Source organism: Leptonychotes weddellii, chromosome 3 (assembly GCF_054177405.1).
Source record: "Leptonychotes weddellii isolate Sample4059 chromosome 3, ASM5417740v2, whole genome shotgun sequence".
Lineage (NCBI taxonomy): Eukaryota > Metazoa > Chordata > Mammalia > Carnivora > Phocidae > Leptonychotes > Leptonychotes weddellii.
Genome location: NC_138371.1, coordinates 29,166,688 through 29,186,287, shown reverse-complemented (window position 1 = coordinate 29,186,287; position 19,600 = coordinate 29,166,688). Strand labels below are relative to the sequence as shown.

Below are 19,600 nucleotides of genomic sequence, written 5' to 3'. Positions count from 1 at the left end.
TTAATATGCAAAAGAAAAGATGGACTTGCAAATCCAAAGGTCTCCCCCAACCCCTTCCAAACCATCTTTGTCTGAAGTTCTACTTCTTAATTACTGACTTTAGTCTAAATAGTCCTAGGGAACTCAGTGACTCCATCAAGCATAACAACATTCATATTACAGGGATCTCAGAAGAAGAAGAGAGAAAAGGGGACACAAAACTTATGTGAAGAAATAATAGCTGCAAACTTCCCACATCTGGGGAAAGAAACAAAAACCCAGATCTAGGAGGCACAAAAAGCCCCCAGCAACATCAATCCAAGGAGGTCCACACCAAGATACACAGTAATTAAAATCGCAAAAAGTAGTGATAAAGACAGAATTTTAAAAGCAGCAAGAGAAAAGCAGACAGTTACATACAAGGGGAAACCCCATAAGGCTATCAGCTGATTTTTTTTCAGCAGAAACTTTGCAAACCAGAAGAGAGTGGCATGATATATTCAAAGTGCTGAAAGCAAAAAACCTGCAACAAAGAATACTCTCTCCAGCAAGGCTATTGTTCAGAATAGAAGGAGAGACAGAGTTGCCCAAACAAAAGTTAAAGGAATTCATGACCATTAAGCAGACCTACAAGAAATGTTAAAGGGGACTCTTTGAGTGGAAAGACCATAAATAGGAGTAAGAAAAGTAGAAAGCACAAAAGCAGTAAAATAAGTATACTTCTAAAAATCAGTCAAGGGATTCACAAAATAAAAGATATAAAGTATGACACCATATACCTAAATCGTAAGGGGCAGAGGAGTAAAGAATGGGTTCAAACTTAAGTGACCATCAACTTAATATAGAGTACTATATGCAGAAGATGTTATATACAAACCTAATACACAAATAAAAAACCAGTAATAGATAAAGAATAAAGGGATCTGGCGTGCCTGGTTGGCTCAGTCGTTAAGCGTCTGCCTTCGGCTCAGGTCATGATCCCAGGGTCCTGGGATAGAGCCCCACATCAGGCTCCCTGTTCCCCGGGAAGCCTGCTTCTCCCTCTCCCACTCCCCCTGCTTGTGTTCCCTCTCTCGCTGTGTCTCTCTGTCAAATAAATACAATCTTTAAAAAAATAAAATAAAAAAAAATAAGGGGATCCAAGTATATCGCTAAAGAAAGCCAACAAACCATGAAAGAGAGCAAGAGAAGTATCAGAGAAAATCTATAGAAACAACCACAAAACAAGTAACAAAATGGCAATAAATACATATCTATAATTATGAGCGTAAATGGGCTAAATGCTCCAATCAAAAGAGACAGGGTGGGTAAAAAACAAGACCCATCTATATGCTGCCTACAAGAGACTCAGTTCAGACTGAAAGACACCTGCATTTTGAAAGTAAGGAGATGGAGAAACACTTAACATGCAAATGGATGTTAAAAGAAAGCTGGGGTAGCAATACTTATATCAGAAAAATAGACTTTAAAACAAAGACTAACAAGAGATCAAAAAGGACACTATATAAAAGGGACAATCCAACAAGAGGATATAACAACTGTGAATATTTATGCATCCAATATGGGAGGGTACAAATACATAAAACAGTAATAACAAACATAAAGGAAATAATTAACAGTAATAAAATAATAATAGGGGACTTTAATACCCCACTTACATCAATGGACAGATCATCCAAGGAGAAAATCAACAAGGAAACAAGTAGCTTTCAATGACACTGAACCAGATGGACTTAACATACATATTTAGAACATTCCATCCTAAAACAGAATACACATTCTTTTCAAGTGCACATGGAACAGTCTTCAGAACAGATCACATATTAAGTCACAAAACAAGTCTCAACAAATTAAAAAAAAACTGCAGTCATATCATGCATCTTTTCTCACCACAACGCTACAAAACTAGAAATCAACCACAAGAAAAAAATCTGGAAAGAGCACAAATACATGGAGGTTAAATAACATGCTACTAAACAATGAATGGGTTAACCAAGAAATCAAAGAAATCAAAAATTACACAGAAACAAATGAAAATGAAAACACAATGGTCCAAAATCTTTGGGATGCAGCAAAAGTGGTTCTAAGGGGGAAGATTATAGCAATACAGGCCTACCTCAAGAAGCAAGAAAAATCTCAAACAATTTAACCTTACACTTTAAAGAGCTAGTAAAAGAACAAACAAAACCCAAAACCAGTAAAAAGAAGGAAATAATAAAGGCTAGAGCAGAAATAACTGATACAGAAACTAAAGAAACAACAGAACAGGTCAATGAAACCAGGAGCTGGTTTTTTGAAAAGATCAAAAAAATTGATAAACCTCTAGCCACACTCATCAAAACAACAAACTCACTAAGAGGAGAAATAACAACCGACACCACTTGTAAGAGAATATTACGAAAATCTATATGCCAATAAATTGTACAACTTAGAAGAAATGGATCAATTCTTAGAAACATATAACCTACCAAAGCTAAAACAGGAATAGAAAATTTCAACAGACCAATTACAAGTACTGAAATTCATTCAGTAATCAAAAAACTCCCAACAAACCAAAGTCTAGGACCAGACATCTTCACAGGTAAATTCTAGCAAACATTTAAAGAAGAGTTAATACCTATTCTTCTCAAACTATTCCAAAAAATAGAAGAGGAAAGAAAACTTCCAAATTCATTCTATGAGGCCAGTTTCATCCTGATACCAAAACCATATAAATACACCACACAAAAAAAGACAACTATAGACCAATATCTCTCATGAATACAGATACAAAAATCCTCAAGAAACTACTAGCAAACCGAATCCAACAATACATTAAAAAAATCACCTGCCATGATCAAGTGGGACTTATTCCCAGGATACAACTGTGGTTCAGTATTTGCAAAAACAATGAAATTGATACAATCAATATGAGAAAAGATAAAAACCATACGATCATTTCAAAGGATGAAGAAAAAGCATTTGACAAAGTACAACATCCCTTTATGATAAAAAACCTCTGTAAAGTAGGTCTAGAGAGAACACACCTCAACATAATAAAGGCCTTATATGAAAAACCCACAGCAAACATTATACTCAATGGTGAAAACCTGAGAGCTTTTCCTCTAAGGTCAGGAACAAGACAAGGATTTACAATCTCACTACTTTTATTCAACATAGAATTGAATCCCTAGCTGCAGCAATTAGACAACATAAAAGGAAATTAAAAAAAAATAATAATAAAAGGCATCCAAACTGGTAAGGAGAAGTAAAACTCTTAATATTTGCAGATGACATATAATATAGAAAAACCTAGACTCCACCAAAAAACTACTAGAACTGATAAATGAATTCAGTAAAGTTGCAGATAAAAAATCAATATACAGAAATCTGTTGCATTCCTATACACTAATAACAAAGCAGTAGAAAATGAAACTAAGAAAACACCCAAATTACAATTGCACCAAAAATGATAAGATACCTAGAAATAAATTTAACCAAAGAGGTGAAAGGCCTGTACTCTGAAAATTATAAAATACTGATGAAAGAAATTCAAGACAACACTAAGAAATGGAAGACATTCCGTGCACATAAGTTGGGAGAACAAATGTTAAAATGTCTATACTACCCAAAGCAATCTACAGATTTAATGCAATTCCTATCAAAACACCAAACGCAGTTTTCACAGAACTAGAACAAACAATCCTAAAATTTGTATGTAATCACAAAGGACCCTTAACAGCCAAAGCAATCTTGAAAAAGAAAAAGACTGGAGGTATCACAATCCCAGACTTCAAATTACATTACAAAGTGATAGTAATTAAAACAGTATGGTACTGGCATAAAAACACATAGATCAATGGAATAGAAAACCCAGAAATAAGCCTACAATTATATGGTCAATTAATCTTCAACAAAGCAGGAAAGAATATCCAATAGGAAAATGACTATCTCTTCAAGTGGTGTTGGGAAAACTGAACTACCTGCAAAAGAATGAAACTGGACCACTTTCTTACAACATACAGAAAAATAAACTCAAAATGGATTAAAGATCTAAATGTGAGACCTAAAACCTGAAAGGAGAGCACAGGCAGTAATTTTTCCGACATCAGCTGTAGCAACATCTTTCTAGATATTGTCTCCTGAGGCAAGGGAAATAAAAGCAAAAATAAACTATTGGAACTTCATCAAAATGTAAAGTTTTTGCACAGTGAAGGAAACAATCAACAAAACTAAAAGGCAACCTACAGAATGGGAGAATATATTTGTAAATGACATCTAATAAAGGACTAGTATCCAAAATGTATAAGGAACTGATACAACAGCCAAAAAAACAATTAACCCAATTAAAAAATGGGCAGAAGACATGAACAGACATTTCTCCAAAGACAACACCCAGATGGCCAACACACACATGAAAAGATGCTCAACATCACTCATCAACAGGGAAATACAAAAGAAAACTATAATGAGATATCACCTCACACCTGTCAGTATAGCTAAAATTAAAAATACAAGAAACAAGTATTAGTGAGGATATGGAGAGAAAGGAACCCTCTTGCACTACTGGTGGGAATGCAAACTGGTGCAGCCACTGTAGGTTCCTCAAAAAATTAAAAATAGGACTACCCCATAAGCCAGTAATTACACTACTTGGTATTTACCCCCAAAATATAAAAACACTAATTCAAAGGGATACATACACCCCTATATTTACTGCAGCATCATTTACAATAGCCAAACTATGGAAGCAGTCTAAATGTCCATCGAATGACGAATGGATAAAGAAGAATGATGAATGGTATATACATACAATGGAATATTATATAGCCATAAAAAAGAATGAAATATTGCCATTTGCAACAACATGGATAAAGATAGCAAGTATAATGCTAAGCAAAATAAGTCAGAGGAAGTCAAATACCATATGATTTCACTCATATGTGGAATTTAAGTAACAAAACAAACAAGGTGTTCCAAGCGAATTCTTAGGTTAAAAAGTTAGCTTTCCTTTTCGGTTAAAAATAAAGCCAGATTTGGGTTTCTCTATAATAAAAAAAGAATACCAATTTAGGATAGCTGTTACCTGCGTGCTTCTCTCTCAGAAAACCAGAAAGAACAAAGCTTAATTACTATTTGGAAATATTAACAATTCTAGGTTCAAGCAGAATTAACTCTACTTATTTGTACTAAAAAAAAAAAAGTAATTTTCACCTAAGAATATTATTACCTTTTTTATTTATTTATTTATTTATTTGATAGAGAGAGAGACAGCGAGAGAGGGAACACAAGCAGGGGGAGTGGGAGAGGGAGAAGCAGGCTTCCAGCAGAGCAGGGAGCCCAATGCGGGGCTCGATCCCAGGACCCTGGGATCATGACCTGAGCAGATGCTTAATGACTGAGCCACCCAGGCGCCCCAAAAAGACTACTTTTTTAACAAGAAATAATATTGTTCATTCAACAAATGCTTAATGAAATACTACCAGGAATTGGGCACTGTGCTGATAAGTTACAGGGAATACAGCTATTTAGAGGGTTAAATATGGTCCCTGCCCTTAGGCAATTTTATTAAAATCTCCAACAATAGAACAGAACTTTTATGTCATTTATATATTTTAAGATTTTTGTTCATTTATTTGACACAGAGAGAGAGACAGTGAGAGAGGGAACACAGCAGGGGGAGTGGGAGAGGGAGAAGAAGGCTTCCCGCTGAGCAGGGAGCCCGATATGGGGCTAGATCCCAGGACCCTGTGATCATGACCTGAGCTGAAGGCAGACGCTTAACAACTAAGTCACCCAGGCGCCCGCCATTTATAGTTTTATTTTAAAATTAATGCACCTACATGTTACAGTATTTTAAATTAGATGTTTTCATTTTACACAGACATCAACACACACACACGGTTGGGGGGGCACTTAAAGAAGACAAATTTTGTAAGAAGGATACATTCAACATTCCCAGAATAATTTCTACTCTTTTGTCATAAGCATTCATCAAATAGCTGTGATAGCTGATATATTTTTACTTGACCAAACATGATTACAAAAAATTAAATCATGTTCTCCCAAAAAGCTTATTGGAAGTAAAATCAGTCATGGGTTCTATTAGCAAATAATCATCTAAATTATCTACATAGGTGTCATAACATAGAAGTTAATATATTTTAGGCAATTCTTCAGTATGACAGTTTCATAGCTAAGACAGCTAATACATCTTTAGAGAAAATACTTCTACACCACTGTCAATAAACATAAACGACAATGCTGTTATTTAAAACTCTTTAAAAGCTTTGGTTTGTAAATGTTGAAAATAGAGATAACCTACAACCCAGCAATTGCACTACTAGGTATTTAACCAAAAGATACAAATGTAGTGATCCAAAGGGGCAACTGCACCCCAATATTTATAGCAGCAATGTCCACTGTAGGCAAAGTATGGAAAGAGCCCAGATGTCCATTGACAGATGAATGGATAAAGAAGATATGTGTGTGTGTGTATGTATGTATGTATGTGTGTGTATACACACACACACACACACATATATATGTGTGATGGAATATTACTCAGTCATCAAAAAAATAAAATCTTGCCCTCTGCGACAACGTGGATGGAATTAGAGGGTATTATGCTAAATGAAATAAGTCAATCAGAGAAAGACAATTATATGGTATCACTGATATGTGGAACTTAAGAAACAAAACTGAGGATCATAGGGGAAGGGAGGGAAAAATAAAACAAGAAGAAATTTGAGAGGGAGACAAACCATAAGAGACTCTTAATCATAGGAAACAAACTGAGGGTCGCTGGAGGGGAGGCAGGGTGGGGACATGGGGTAACTGGGTGATGGACACTAAGAAGGGCACATGATATAATCAGCACTGGATGTTATGTAAGTGATGAATCACTATAACTGATAAGAACAGATACTAGATCTTAGCCAAAAAGCTGAGAAGTGTTAAAAAATTAATTTTAAAATGAAATTCAAAACATGAACAAAGATAGTAAACAAATATGTTCATCAAAGACAAATATTTTTTAAAAACAAAATGGGGGAAAGTAGGGGGAGGGGGAGGGCAACTAAATATCCTACAAGAAAAAAACCCAGTAAATTGGGGGTGTGTTTTATGTCCGTTCTGGGTTATAATGCAGGTGTTGTAAATTATTCATAAAGCATTTAATGCATGGGAAAATGCCAGTGATGTAACTTTAAATGAAAGAAGCAAAACTAAATTGTGCATATAATAATGAGCTATATAAATACACACAAAGATGAGAAAATATACCAAAAATTTAAACTGGTCATTTCTGGGTGGTAGGACTGTGCTTTATTTTCTTCTTTTTACATCTCTAAATGTTGCATATTTCCACTATTATTATTATTATTTTTTTAAAGATTTTATTTATTTATTCATGAGAGACAGAGAGAGAGACAGAGGCAGAGGGAGAAGCAGGCTCCCCGCGGAGCAGGGAGCCCGATGAGGGACTCGATCCCAGGACCCTAGGATCATGACCTGAGCCGAAGGCAGACGCTTAACCGACTGAGCCACCCAGGCGTCCCTCCACTATTATTATTATTGAAGGGGGGGGAAGAGAAGGCAAAACTGCAAACTCAAAATCCTCTGGTAAAAACTTATGCCCCAATTAAACTGATAAGATTCTGCCTTACTTCTGATTCCAAAGTACTGGATTATGTTAACAACGATAAGCCTCTTTAAGTATTAATATTTGCAACCATACAAGCCAAAAGAATTATTCCAAGAACTATATAGCTGTAAATTTCTACTTTAATGTTTCTAGTTATGTTTAATCTCCTCTATTTCTAGTACTATCACATCAAAATATATGAGTACTTCATCTATGCATTAGATTAGGTTATCATATGGAAAATCTCCATACCAAATTTTAATTTGTATCATAAAAATAAGCATGTGTAAATAACAATTTAGCTGTAAGAAATGACACAAATAGGGCAGCATGCAATGTTCACATAACATATTCCATGGCAACTGAAAAACAGAAAATACTGTTGAGAGAAATTGAAGACCTAAATAAAAGGGCAGATACACCATATTAATGGACTGGAAAAGGCAATACTTTATATGTCAATTGTTCCCATACTGAACTAAGTATTCACAATGTAACTAAGTATTCACTAAGTAATTATAACCTATATCTGATTCTAAAATTTAGATGGAAAAGCAAATGAACTAGAACAGCCAAAAATAATCTGGTAAAAGACCTTGTGGTAAACCACCTGCCTTCAAGACTCACTATAAAGCTAAGTAATCAAAACAATTTAGTAATGGCAAAAGAACTGAGAATTACATCAATGTAACAGAATGGGCAGTCCAGAAATAGACTCATTTTTATATTGTCAAATGATTTTCAACAAGGATGTCAAAGTAGGTAAGGAGGAAAGGAAAGGTTTTGTTTTGTTTTTCTAGCTTTACTGAGATACAGTGGACAAATTAAAGTACAAAGCATTTTTTAACAAATGATGTTGGAACAGATACAAATATTGGGGGCAGGGGAGCCTTGACTTCATCACCACACCATAAACCAAAATTAATTCAAAATGGATCACAGACTGAAATGTAAAGGCAAAAATTATAAAGCTCCTAGGAGAAAACATAAGAAGATACCTTTTGCAAATTTAGTGTAGGCAAAGATTTATTAGGACAGAAAACACTAAACCATAAAAGTAAAAACAGTTTGATGAAATCCAATATAAAAACTTCTGCTCTTTGAAAGGCACCATTAAAAAAAACAAACAGGCAAGCTACAGACTAAGAGAAAATATTCACAAATATATTTGATAAAGGACTTGTATTGAGAATATATGAAGACTTGCTACAAATAAATAATAAAAAAGGTAAACCAATGTTTAAAATGGGCAAAAGACTTTTAGTCACTTCCCAAAGGGCTAATATGAGCCTGGAAAATTGCTCAACATTACCAGCAATCAGGAAAATGCAAATTAAAACTACAATGAGATACCACTACATATGCATTACAGTGGCAAGTACTGTTGTTGAATATATAAAGTGATACAACTTTGGGTAAGTTTGCCAGTTTCTTAAAAAATTAAAAATACACCTACCCTGTATCACCCAGCATGTCCTCACAGGTATTTATCCAAGAGAAATAAAAACATATATCCATGAAGAGACTTGTACACAAATGTCATAGCAGCTTTGTGAGCCAGAAATGGAAGCAGCCCAAATATCTATCAACAGGTGAATGGATAAACAAGTAACAATATGGAGCAATCTAAAAATCATTATTCTGCCTGAAAATAAGCCAGATTACAGGGAGAGGGAAAGATACTGGGGGGAGGGGGGAGAACACTGAATGATTCCATATATAAAATTCTAGTTGATACAATCAACTAATACAAAGTTATAGAAAAGGCAAAATTTACCTGTGGGTTGCAGTTGCTTCTAGGATGGGGAGAAGTAGAGAGTGGGGAAAGGTAAAGGGTAGAGTCCTGGGAAATGTTCTATAGGTCACTAGAAATATCAGGAAAAAAATGCTCACTATGGACATGGAAAAGTTATGTCTATCAAAACTAGTGAATGACTAAATTAAATGTTTAATGGTTACCTTTAATTCACCTTGAATAATTCCCAAAAGCATACTGCAAAATCCAAATTTAAGCTTCTGAAAAAAGCCAGAATTTCAATTGTGGTGAAGAATAAATTTTATTTAGGTTTCACTTTGCTGAAATTTATCTATTTTTCTTCCACAAATATCACTTTCCAAATTAGTAAGAGAATGAGAATGTCTTGCCCCAAATGCTTTAAGATGGCTTCATATAAGGATATTATACATTATGAAATGGAACTTAATCTGAAAGACTCATTGACAATAGTAATTCAGTAAAATTGTACAGTGGTTTCCAAAATGGAGGTGATTGTACCCCAGGAGGTATGAGTGATGATCTATAGAATGTAGGAACATATTAGTAGTTGTTTTTATATTTAATCTGTATTATAATATACATATGTATTTTAAGTATAACATAAGGTAATAGAATATACAGGTTTCCTTAACACACAAAATGACACTGGTATCTTCTCTATGGTCACCTGACAATCACACATCACATAAAGTAATCAAAGTATTCTGGTAGTAAGCAATTCTAAGTATTCTGAGGAGACAATGTCATAGTATTTGCTAGGTTCTTTTTCAATAATGAAATAAAGAACCCATGTTTTTTGGAAGCTGCTACAAAAGACAGGTGTTCCAGAGAAGATACAGTTTCAACAGTAAATGTTTTCCTTATTAGAAACAATATTTTATGGGGGTGCCTGGGTGGCTCAGTCAGTTATGCGTTGGAATCTTGATTTTGACTCAGGTCATGATCTCAGGGTAGTGAGATCAAGCCCCATGTTGGGCTCCATGCTGGGTCTGGAGCCTGCTTGAGATTCTCTCTCTCCCTCTGCACCCCCACCTCCCTCTCTAAAAAAACCCAAAAAACAAAAGACAATATTTTATGGAAAAAGTACATTCTATAATCCTTCGTGAAGCAGCTATTTTGACCTCAACAAAACAAAGTTGGGGGTGGGGAAGTAAGGTTTAATTTCAAAAGCAACCCTACTGAAGCAAAAGAGAAGCTGAAGAAGACTGCCAAGTGTTACAATATTTTATTGATGTAGTTGAGGAGTGACCAGAGCATTTTGTACCATGGCAAATGTGTTTTGGTTGTTTCATGGCAATTTAAAAAGAGGTGTCAAAAAGTTAAGCATTTATCTTTTACAAAAAGAAGAGTCTAAATTTGCTGACTTTCTGTGTAAGTATTAGTAGTATGCTACCTAGCCATTGTTTTTAAAAACAAAAACCGGGGCGCCTGGGTGGCTCAGTCGTTAAGCGTCTGCCTTTGGCTCAGGTCATGATCCCAGGGTCCTGGGATGGAGCCCCGCACTGGGCTCCCTGCTCAGCGGGAGGCCTACTTCTTCCTCTCCCACTCCCCCTGCTTGTGTTCCCTCTCTCACTGTGTCTCTCTCTGTCAAATAAATAAAATCTTTAAAAAACAAAAAAACAAACAAAAACAAAAAATTGGTTAATCTGTACCTGAAATATAAATGAGGCATTTTAAAACTTGGTAAGAAAATAACTGTATTCCAAAAGAAAACAATATGTGTCATCTTGAAATTACTACACCTGATACTCTAAAAACAGAGAAACCATTTTCTAACTCTTTAAATGCTTTCCAAACACAGCTGTCTATGGATTTTAAACACATTTATTAAAAATCTATAAATCAGGGGTGCCTGGGTGGCTCAGTCGGTTAAGTGGCTGCCTTGGGCTCAGGCCATGATCCCAGAGTCCTGGGATTGAGCCCCGCATCACATCGGGTTCCCTGCTCAGCAGGGAGCCTGCTTCTCCCTCTCCCCCTGCTTGTGCTCTCTCTCTCTCAAATAAATAAAATCTGAAAAAATACATATATGAAATATATAAATATATATAAATATATATATTATATATATAAATGCAAATCCTCACATTGGTTTGCACAGGAAAAGCAAACCTTACTAGCCAAATCTGCAAAACTGATGGATGGAAATTAAACAATGAGTGTTTCCATTAACAAAGCATAGCCAAATATGTACTTACTCTTTTTGGGTGTATGTCCCTATGTGAGCTGTCTTTTAGTTACAAACATTAAAACCAAGTACCAAAATTTAAGATCCAGACTTTGGAATTTCTGTATTTCCAATTAGTAAACCCAAGATTTTTCAAACATAATGCAGCATATTCATTGCTCCTGCTTTAAAAAATGTTTATTTTAAAAATTTAGAATAAACAAAAAGGTTTTTGAGCCATTACTAACATGTATAAAGTACTTTATTCACAGATAAGGGGATCATTGATACCCTTTACTAGTCTCTAAAGTCATCTGTTAAAATATAAAATAAGCCAAATAAGTCAAGAAAGAATTATTCTTTATAAATAAAATTAACATTAATAGATTTTAGTGAATGCTTTCAGGAGATGTAATACCAACTGTAAATAATTCTTCAAATAATAGTTTTCATTAAAACCTTTTTACTGAATTTCTATTCTATTTAAGGGACTGAGAGGTATTTCAGATGAAGAAACGTCCAATACTCCAAAATTCAGGGGGGATTTAAGACAGTACGCAATTATCTACAACACAAGGCAAATCAAGTAAGGTCTAGAGAAATGAAGAAGAAAGCAATTAATTCTGCTTGGTGTCTAACAGCTTCACAAAGGAGGTGTATAATGCTGGGTCTCAAAGGGTAAGTGGGATTTTGACTGGAAAAATTAGGGAGAACAAAGCATGACTGAGAACCATGGATAGAGGCATGTCCACGTTGGGATACCTAAATAATATACTGTATTTTCAAGTTGCATTATTAGTTTTGCTGTCCTAACTTAGCTAACCCTTTTCTTCACATACCAAACTTAGCAAGATCCTTTTAAAGGTGTTTTCCAAAAAAGCATCTAATTCTTAAGTACGGTCACAAAACTGATTTATTGCAATTTTATAATATTTGGGCCTACTTAATATGTTTAGAGTTCTAACTTTATCCAGATTCACCATTCTTCACCAGGGGGCTTAAATTCTAAGTGTCACATAATAACAAGACATCAGTTATGAACCTCCCAACCTCGCTTTTCTTCTCATGTAAAAGGATGGCTTACTTGTCCCTTCTTTTCCAAACCTAATCTCTTCACTTGTTTTGAAATCCCAATACCTTGTTCTTCTTGGATTCTGCTCCCTTGATTACATTCTCTACTGATTCCTTCTATCCCACACTTAAACTGGCATCCTCTCTGTTTTGGAGGGGAGAATACCTAGCTGTTTGACTTCTCCATACATCTAGCTCTGTCTAAAGCAGAGAAACAATATGCTTTAATATATATTAATATTTATTAATATTTTATTAATAGCAAAATATATACTGTTTTAAAAGCCAATTTGTAAATCAAGAGTCATATATTTTAAGACATCTGCCCTAACATGTGGTAAACTGTATCTTAAAATAACAGCAATAAGAGCATGGGATGAAGTTTTAGATTATGTAATCTGGGGGTTTTCTAATATTTCCCGACAAAACTTTCCCAGATGAAATCTTTACACAGCATCTCAAATACGTAAAATTGACAAAAGTGCTGCTAATATTTTTCTATGTTCAAATATATTAGTGTATTACCAACTCAAAGAGACAAATTAAGAAGTATGTCAGTCTTATAACAATCTAAGCAACCCATTTATTACTATGAAGCTTTGTTTTGATTTCACCTAGATGAGTGGTTCCAAGTAGGTAGTAGCTTTTGTAGTCTCAGGATATGCGTCAATTAAATTTATTCAAAGATTTTTTAAAATAAGAATATTTTTTCTTTCAAAATTGGTCTTGAACGTGTTATGGATTTCAATGTGTGTGTGTGTTTTCACCATGCAACAATATCTTTATTAGTATTCTGAACAGCTGTTGAAAAATTCAGTGATTCAGCTATTACTGAAACTGGTAATTTCTAAGCTTAAATTGGGGCAAATGGCTAGAGTGCAAAGTAATGCCATCATTGGGCACTATGAATTCAAGACTAAAGAATTATCAGCCACCCCTCAGATGGAGAACCAGGTGCAGAGTTGACCCTTTCTGGATGTTGTAATCAGAAAAGTGAGGCCATCTTCCAGCTGCTTGCCTGCAAAGATGAGCCTCTGCTGGTCAGAGGGTACTGCCTTCTTTATCTTGGATCTTAGCCTTCACATTCTTGATGGTGTCACGGGGTTCCACCTCTAGAGTGATAGTCTTGCCGGTCAGTCCTCACAAAGATCTGCATACCACCCCTCAGATGCAGGACCAGGTGCAGGGTTGACTCTTTCTGGATACTGAAATCAGAAAGAGTGCGGCAGCCATCTTCCAGCTGTTTGCCTCCAAAGATGAGCCTTTGCTGTTGTGTGTGGCAGAGGGTAATGCCCTCCCTATCCTGGATCTTGGCCTTCACATTTTTGATGGTGTCACTAGGCTCCATCTCCAGGGCGATGATCTTGCCAGTCAAGATCTTCATGAAGATTTGCATTTTAACCTGCTAGCGAATGCAAAGACCCTGAATCCCATTATGTGGAGTCACTTCCACACCAACACAGATACCCGTCAATGCCAAATGCTTCTGAACTAAAATTTTTTATATATGTACACGAGGGTGCCAAGACCATTCACTGGAGAAAGAACAGTCCTTTCAGCAAATGGTGATTAACTGAATATGCACATGTGAAAGGATGAAGCTGGACCCTTACCTAACACCATACATAATATTAACTCAAAATGGGTTAAAGACCTAAATATAAGAGATTAAACTAAAACTCTAGAAAAAAACATAGGGGAAAAGCTTCATGACACTGGATTTGGCAATGATTTCTTGGACATGGCACCAAAAGTATAAGCAGCAAAAGAAAAAATATAGTGGACTTCATTAAAATGAAAAATTTCTGTACATCAAAAGATACCATCAACAGAATAAAAGGGCAACCCATGGAAATGGGAGACAGTATTTATATATCATGAATCTGATATGAACTTAATATCCAGAACATATAAGGAATTCCTACAACTCAACAACAACAAAAACAAACCACCTAATTTTAAAAATGGGAAAGGACTTGGATAGACACTCTACCAAAACAACAACAACAACAAAATCAAATGGTCAATAGGCACTTGAAAAAAATGCTCAATATCACTAATCATTAGAAAACTGCAAATCAAAACCACAATGAGATGCCACTTTACACTCATTAGGATGGCTATTATAAAACAAAACAAAATAAAATCCAGAAAATAAAGGTGTTTCTGAAGATGTGGAGAAACTGGAACCCTTGTGCATTGCTACTGGAGTGTTAAACGCTGCATCTGCTGTGGAAAACAGTACGGCAGTTCCTCAGAAATCAAACGGAATTACCGTATGATCCAGCAATTCCACTTCGGGGTATATACCCAAAAGAACTGAACGCAGGGACTCAAACAGGTATGTGTAGGACAATGTTCAGAGCAGCAATTATTTGTAATAGCCAAAAGGTGGAAACAGCAAACATCTACAGATAAACAAATTGTCGTTTATACACACAATAAAATATTATTCAGCCTTAAAAAAGGAATGAAATTCTGATTCATGCTACAACGTGGATGAACTTTGAAGACACTATGCTAAGTGAAATAGCCAAATACCAAAGAATAAATATTGCACGATTCCACTTATATGAAGTCTAGAATAGTCAAATTTATAAAAACAGGAAGTAGAAAAGTGATTACCAGGGGCTAGAGGGGGAGGCGGTGCAGAATTATTTAATGAGTAATTTCAGTTTGGAATGATGAAAAAGTTCTGAAGATAGTGATGATGGTTGCACAACTTTGTGAATGTACTTAATACCACTGAAATGTGCACTTAAAAATGATTAAAATGGTAAATTTCATGTTGTATATTTTACAATAAAAGAAGTGTGTGTGCTATTTATTTTATTATGGTGGCAGTATAAAAATGTGCGTAAGAATACAAGCTTAAGAATTATGCTGCCTGGCTTCAAACCCAACTATGTCACTTTACAGCTCTGTAGTCTGTGCCTGTCTGCTCAGACAGTAACACAACCTACTTCATAGAATTATGGCAAGAATTAAATAAATTTTACATGTAAAGCATTTAAAACAAGGCATGTCATTTAGTAGTCACAATACCTTTTCAATGAGATTTAAGTGAAACTTCTACAGAACCTTGAAGCTCCTCCTCAAAATTCCAGAGTTCAGTAAAACACACACTGAAAACCAGCGATCTAATCCCAATTTCTCATTTTACAGGTAAAGGAATTGGGAATCCAAGATAAGAGATTTGCCTGAGGTCACATATCTTGTTTTGCTAATATCAATTTTCCTAAGAGTTTGGGATTAACAATACTAATGCTGACACTGAACTACTTCAGAACCGAGGCAAAGCCATGAGAGTCTATAGAATCTATGAATAGTGTGAAATCATCCACCATGCTAATCTTTATTTTTTTGTTATTATTTTTTTTTTTTAGAGAGGGGAGAGGGAGAGAGAGAATCTTAAGCAGGCTCCATGCCCAGCGTGGAGCCCGATCTCATGACCCTACGATCATGACCTGAACAGAAATCAAGAGTCCAACACTTAACTGTGCCACCCAGGTGCACCCCACCATGCTAATCTAGAAAATACAGTCATTATGAAAACCAAAGGATAGCAAAACCAAAAGTCATTCTAATTATCCTCAAAGACGTGGTTAAAAACACCTCTTCGGAGAATAATGTGTTAAAATATTAGTGAAAACAAATTATATCAGAGTTTTAAATTAAACCAGAGTTTGAGGCACACTACATCACTTCTTTTGGCCAGTTACTTACTATATAATCTTAATGAGACCTCTGAATCTGAAAAATCAGCTGCTTTTTCCTACCAAATAGAGCTAATATTCATCATGAGGAGACATCTACAAATAATTATTTATTAAATTCAAACAGAAGAGAGCGGCAGTCCAAATAACACAAAATGTCTAACCCAAAAAAATCATGTATTAAAGCTTTGTAGACATTTTGGTACGTACTTGAATAGGGCTAGATCTGGTTTCTGGGAAATTCACAACACAAAAAGCAAAATAACAGAGACAATCTTTGAAGGTCAGGCTCAACAAGAGCTAAAAAGCTTTTGAGTATCTCTATTTTGCCCTTCCTCCATTGGTCTTACTCCTCAACTGGGCTCTCAAAGGATAGTACCACCTCTGCTTGGAATGTCCTCCCCATCTACATCAGTTGAAATCCTACCCCTTCTTCTTCTTTTTTTAATCCTACCCATTCTTAAAGGTTCCACTTAAATCCCTCAGCTTCTGTGCTCCCAATCTAGAATTAATCTCTCCTCTTTGCTCGCCTATTTTGTAACTTTACTCCAGCATTTTAAATATGTAATGTGTTGCATTACAATTACCTACCTTAACTTCTTCCCTCACCTTACCCCCAGGAAAATCCCAAGAGCAGTAGGCTAGGGAAGAAAGGAAACAACATTTGCTAACACCTCAGAACCTTGAAAGGTGCTAGGCATTTTGCATACATTATCTCATTTAATCTGTTTTGACAACCAACCGGAGAGGTAAACAGGTGGTGTTATTCCCATTTTACTGATAGAAAAGTACTGTTGAGAGTTAATAGCTTAGCCGTCACACTGCTAGCCAATTCCAGGGTTTATGGAGCCTCTGGTTTGCCTGGCTTCAAAAAAGAGCTCTTTCCACCACTCCGTGCTGCAGGTCGTGTCCACTTTGTGTCCCCCACTGTAACAGACAGTAGGTATTCCATAAAGATTCGCCTAATTTAATATTCCTATGAGATCACTACCACCCTTTTAATAACCCGTTCACGCCCTATCCCTAGCCCGTTACCTTTACGGTTCCCATACAGCAGATTTTACAGACACACAGGCAGCTCTCCACATCTCCGAGAGAAACGCTGCAGACACATCAACCCTTACTGGGAGGTGAAGTGAAGAATCTTTCAATTCTCCCAGATTTCCCCAACCGCTCTTCCCACAGAATATGAGACACCCCCCCCCCACGAGACATTTGATGCGACGCTTATACCCTTCCAACAAGCTCTTATTTCATCCTAAGCAACGTCTTCGTGCTTACAAGCAGTTAAGGCTAATGCGGTTCCCAGCTCACACTGTGGGGACACCCTAAGACACTGTCTGAATAAGAAAACCACATCTTTCAGACTGTCTTAAAATGAAGATATCCTAACACTATTACACGGCCTCCCTCTTCTCCTCATCCCCCCCCCCCCGCCCCATGAATTGCAGTTTGGATTTCCGGCGGGAATGCACACAGACACAGCAAGATGAGAGGGGGCTCAAAAGCAAGGGAGCAATTACTTAGCCTGCTTAATTAGAAAGAAGACGCAGAAGGCGCTCCGCATTTCTAGATCTCTGCACTGAATTTATTTATGAAAGGTGGGGGGCACGAAGCCCGAGGAATCCCAAACACCGAATCACTGCTTTCTGCGGCTAATCGGGGACAGTCCTTTCCTCCTCGCGGTCCCGGGCCACCAGCACCCGGTGCCGGGTCCAAGCCCAACCGCACCCTCCCCAGGCGGTCCTGTATCTCATTGTCTCCCTCCGTCGCTGCCCCCAGGGACGCAGGGGGGCAGCCCTGGCCCCACCGACCCCCACCTACCCGCCACCGCCTCGCTGGGCGTGGTCCAACGAGCCCGGCCCCGGCCCGGCAGCGACGCCCCAGGCTCGGCCACCCGCCCGCACCGCGCCCGGATGGCGGGGCCGGGCGCCGGGAAAATGGAGGCGGGAGCCGCGGCAGCGCCCCACAGTCCGCGCCCGGCCGGCCTCTCCGCCCGCCTCGAGGGCGAGGCTGAGCACTCACCGCGGCAGCTGCTCGATTCTCCAGCGGCCCAGGGCTGAGCAGCCTCCGCTCCCGCTGCTCCCGCCGCCGCCGCCTCCTCAGGCGCGGCGCTCCTTCCCCGGAGACGCCGTGAGCGCCCGCAGCTCCCGCGCCGCGCGCACCGTGACTGACTGACTGACTGACTGACCGACCGGGCGGCGGCGGCGGCGGGGGCGGGGCGGGAGCGCGCAGCAGGCGGGGCGGCCGCAGCGCCCAGCGGTGGCCGATCCGAGTGCGGCCGCGTCCGGACGAGACGCAGAAGGCGGAGCTGAGGGCCCGGCGGCGGACTTGCGGACCGACTCGCGCCCGGCCGCTCGCTGCCCCCGCCCGCCGCCAACCACTCACTTCCGGCGCAGGCGGCCGCGCCCGCCCATCCCGGGCGTCCGCCCCCCGCCCGCGCCCCCGGCCCGCGCCCCCTTGCCCGCCCTGCTCTCACCCTGCCTTCAGGCGCCGGACCGCACCCAGACGGGGCTGTCCGCGGTGCTCCGCCTTTCCTCCGCGCGCGCCTGTAAACCGCCTCCAGGAACCAGTGAATCAGAGAATGAATGAGCGAGGAAGGAAAATCCCGGTGCTGTCCCACCCCCTGCTCGCTTTTCGTTGGACGCAGGCCCAGTGGCCTCTGTCCCAGGGCCGTGGGACTCACAGAAGCATCGAGCAGATCTGTCAAGGACCTGTATGCATGCACCTATATGTCATTCATGTATTCAAAGACCCCAGCAACACATCAGATGTCTTAGGCGCTTAAGGGACCATTGTCGTTGCGGTCTATGAGGCCTTTTTTTTTTTTTTTAGGAAAACCCATTTTGGCCGACAACTCTCCGTATTTTCATGTACTATATTGAGAAGCTTTTAAAAATTGGACATTTCCATTATCTTTAATTACTTTTCACCTTAGAAGTTTGCTTATTTTGCGTTCTTAATTTCTGTCACCCCCTTACTGAAATTGTTTAGGAATAAGGTTTTGGCATTTTTCTTGATCATCAAGCTCTAAATTCCTCAGATACAGTTTATTTTGATGTAGGCTTGACTTAGTCAGACTTCTAAGTTTTAATCTTAAGTTTTTATATATTTTGACCTCCTAAAGTTGATCAAAGGAAAAAAATAGAATTAAATAATTTTTGCCTGGCTCCATGCAAAGCAAGTTTATTGACAGCATTAAAACAACTGACCAGTCGGAAGTGTTACCTGGAATTAGTCGCAGTGAACATTCCTTTATCATGTCTTCC

At 38.2% G+C, this 19,600-nt stretch overlaps 1 protein-coding gene and 1 pseudogene across 8 annotated transcripts in view; both read right to left on the bottom strand.

Moving 5' to 3' along the window:
• Positions 1–18,898, bottom strand: part of RAPH1 (Ras association (RalGDS/AF-6) and pleckstrin homology domains 1) — a 112,461-nt gene extending 93,563 nt beyond the window's left edge. For 2 of the 8 annotated variants that reach the window (XM_081813826.1, XM_081813827.1), the window contains exon 1: positions 18,357–18,748. The gene's annotated coding sequence lies outside the window, so the exon portion shown is untranslated. Of the gene's footprint in view, positions 1–18,356; positions 18,751–18,810 lie in introns of those variants that run through there. The other 6 variants (XM_081813830.1, XM_081813831.1, XM_081813825.1 and 3 more) reach the window with 5 other exon arrangements.
• On the bottom strand, positions 12,432–18,126 carry LOC145720485 (polyubiquitin-like; annotated as a pseudogene).
• Positions 18,899–19,600: the final 702 nt, after the last annotated feature.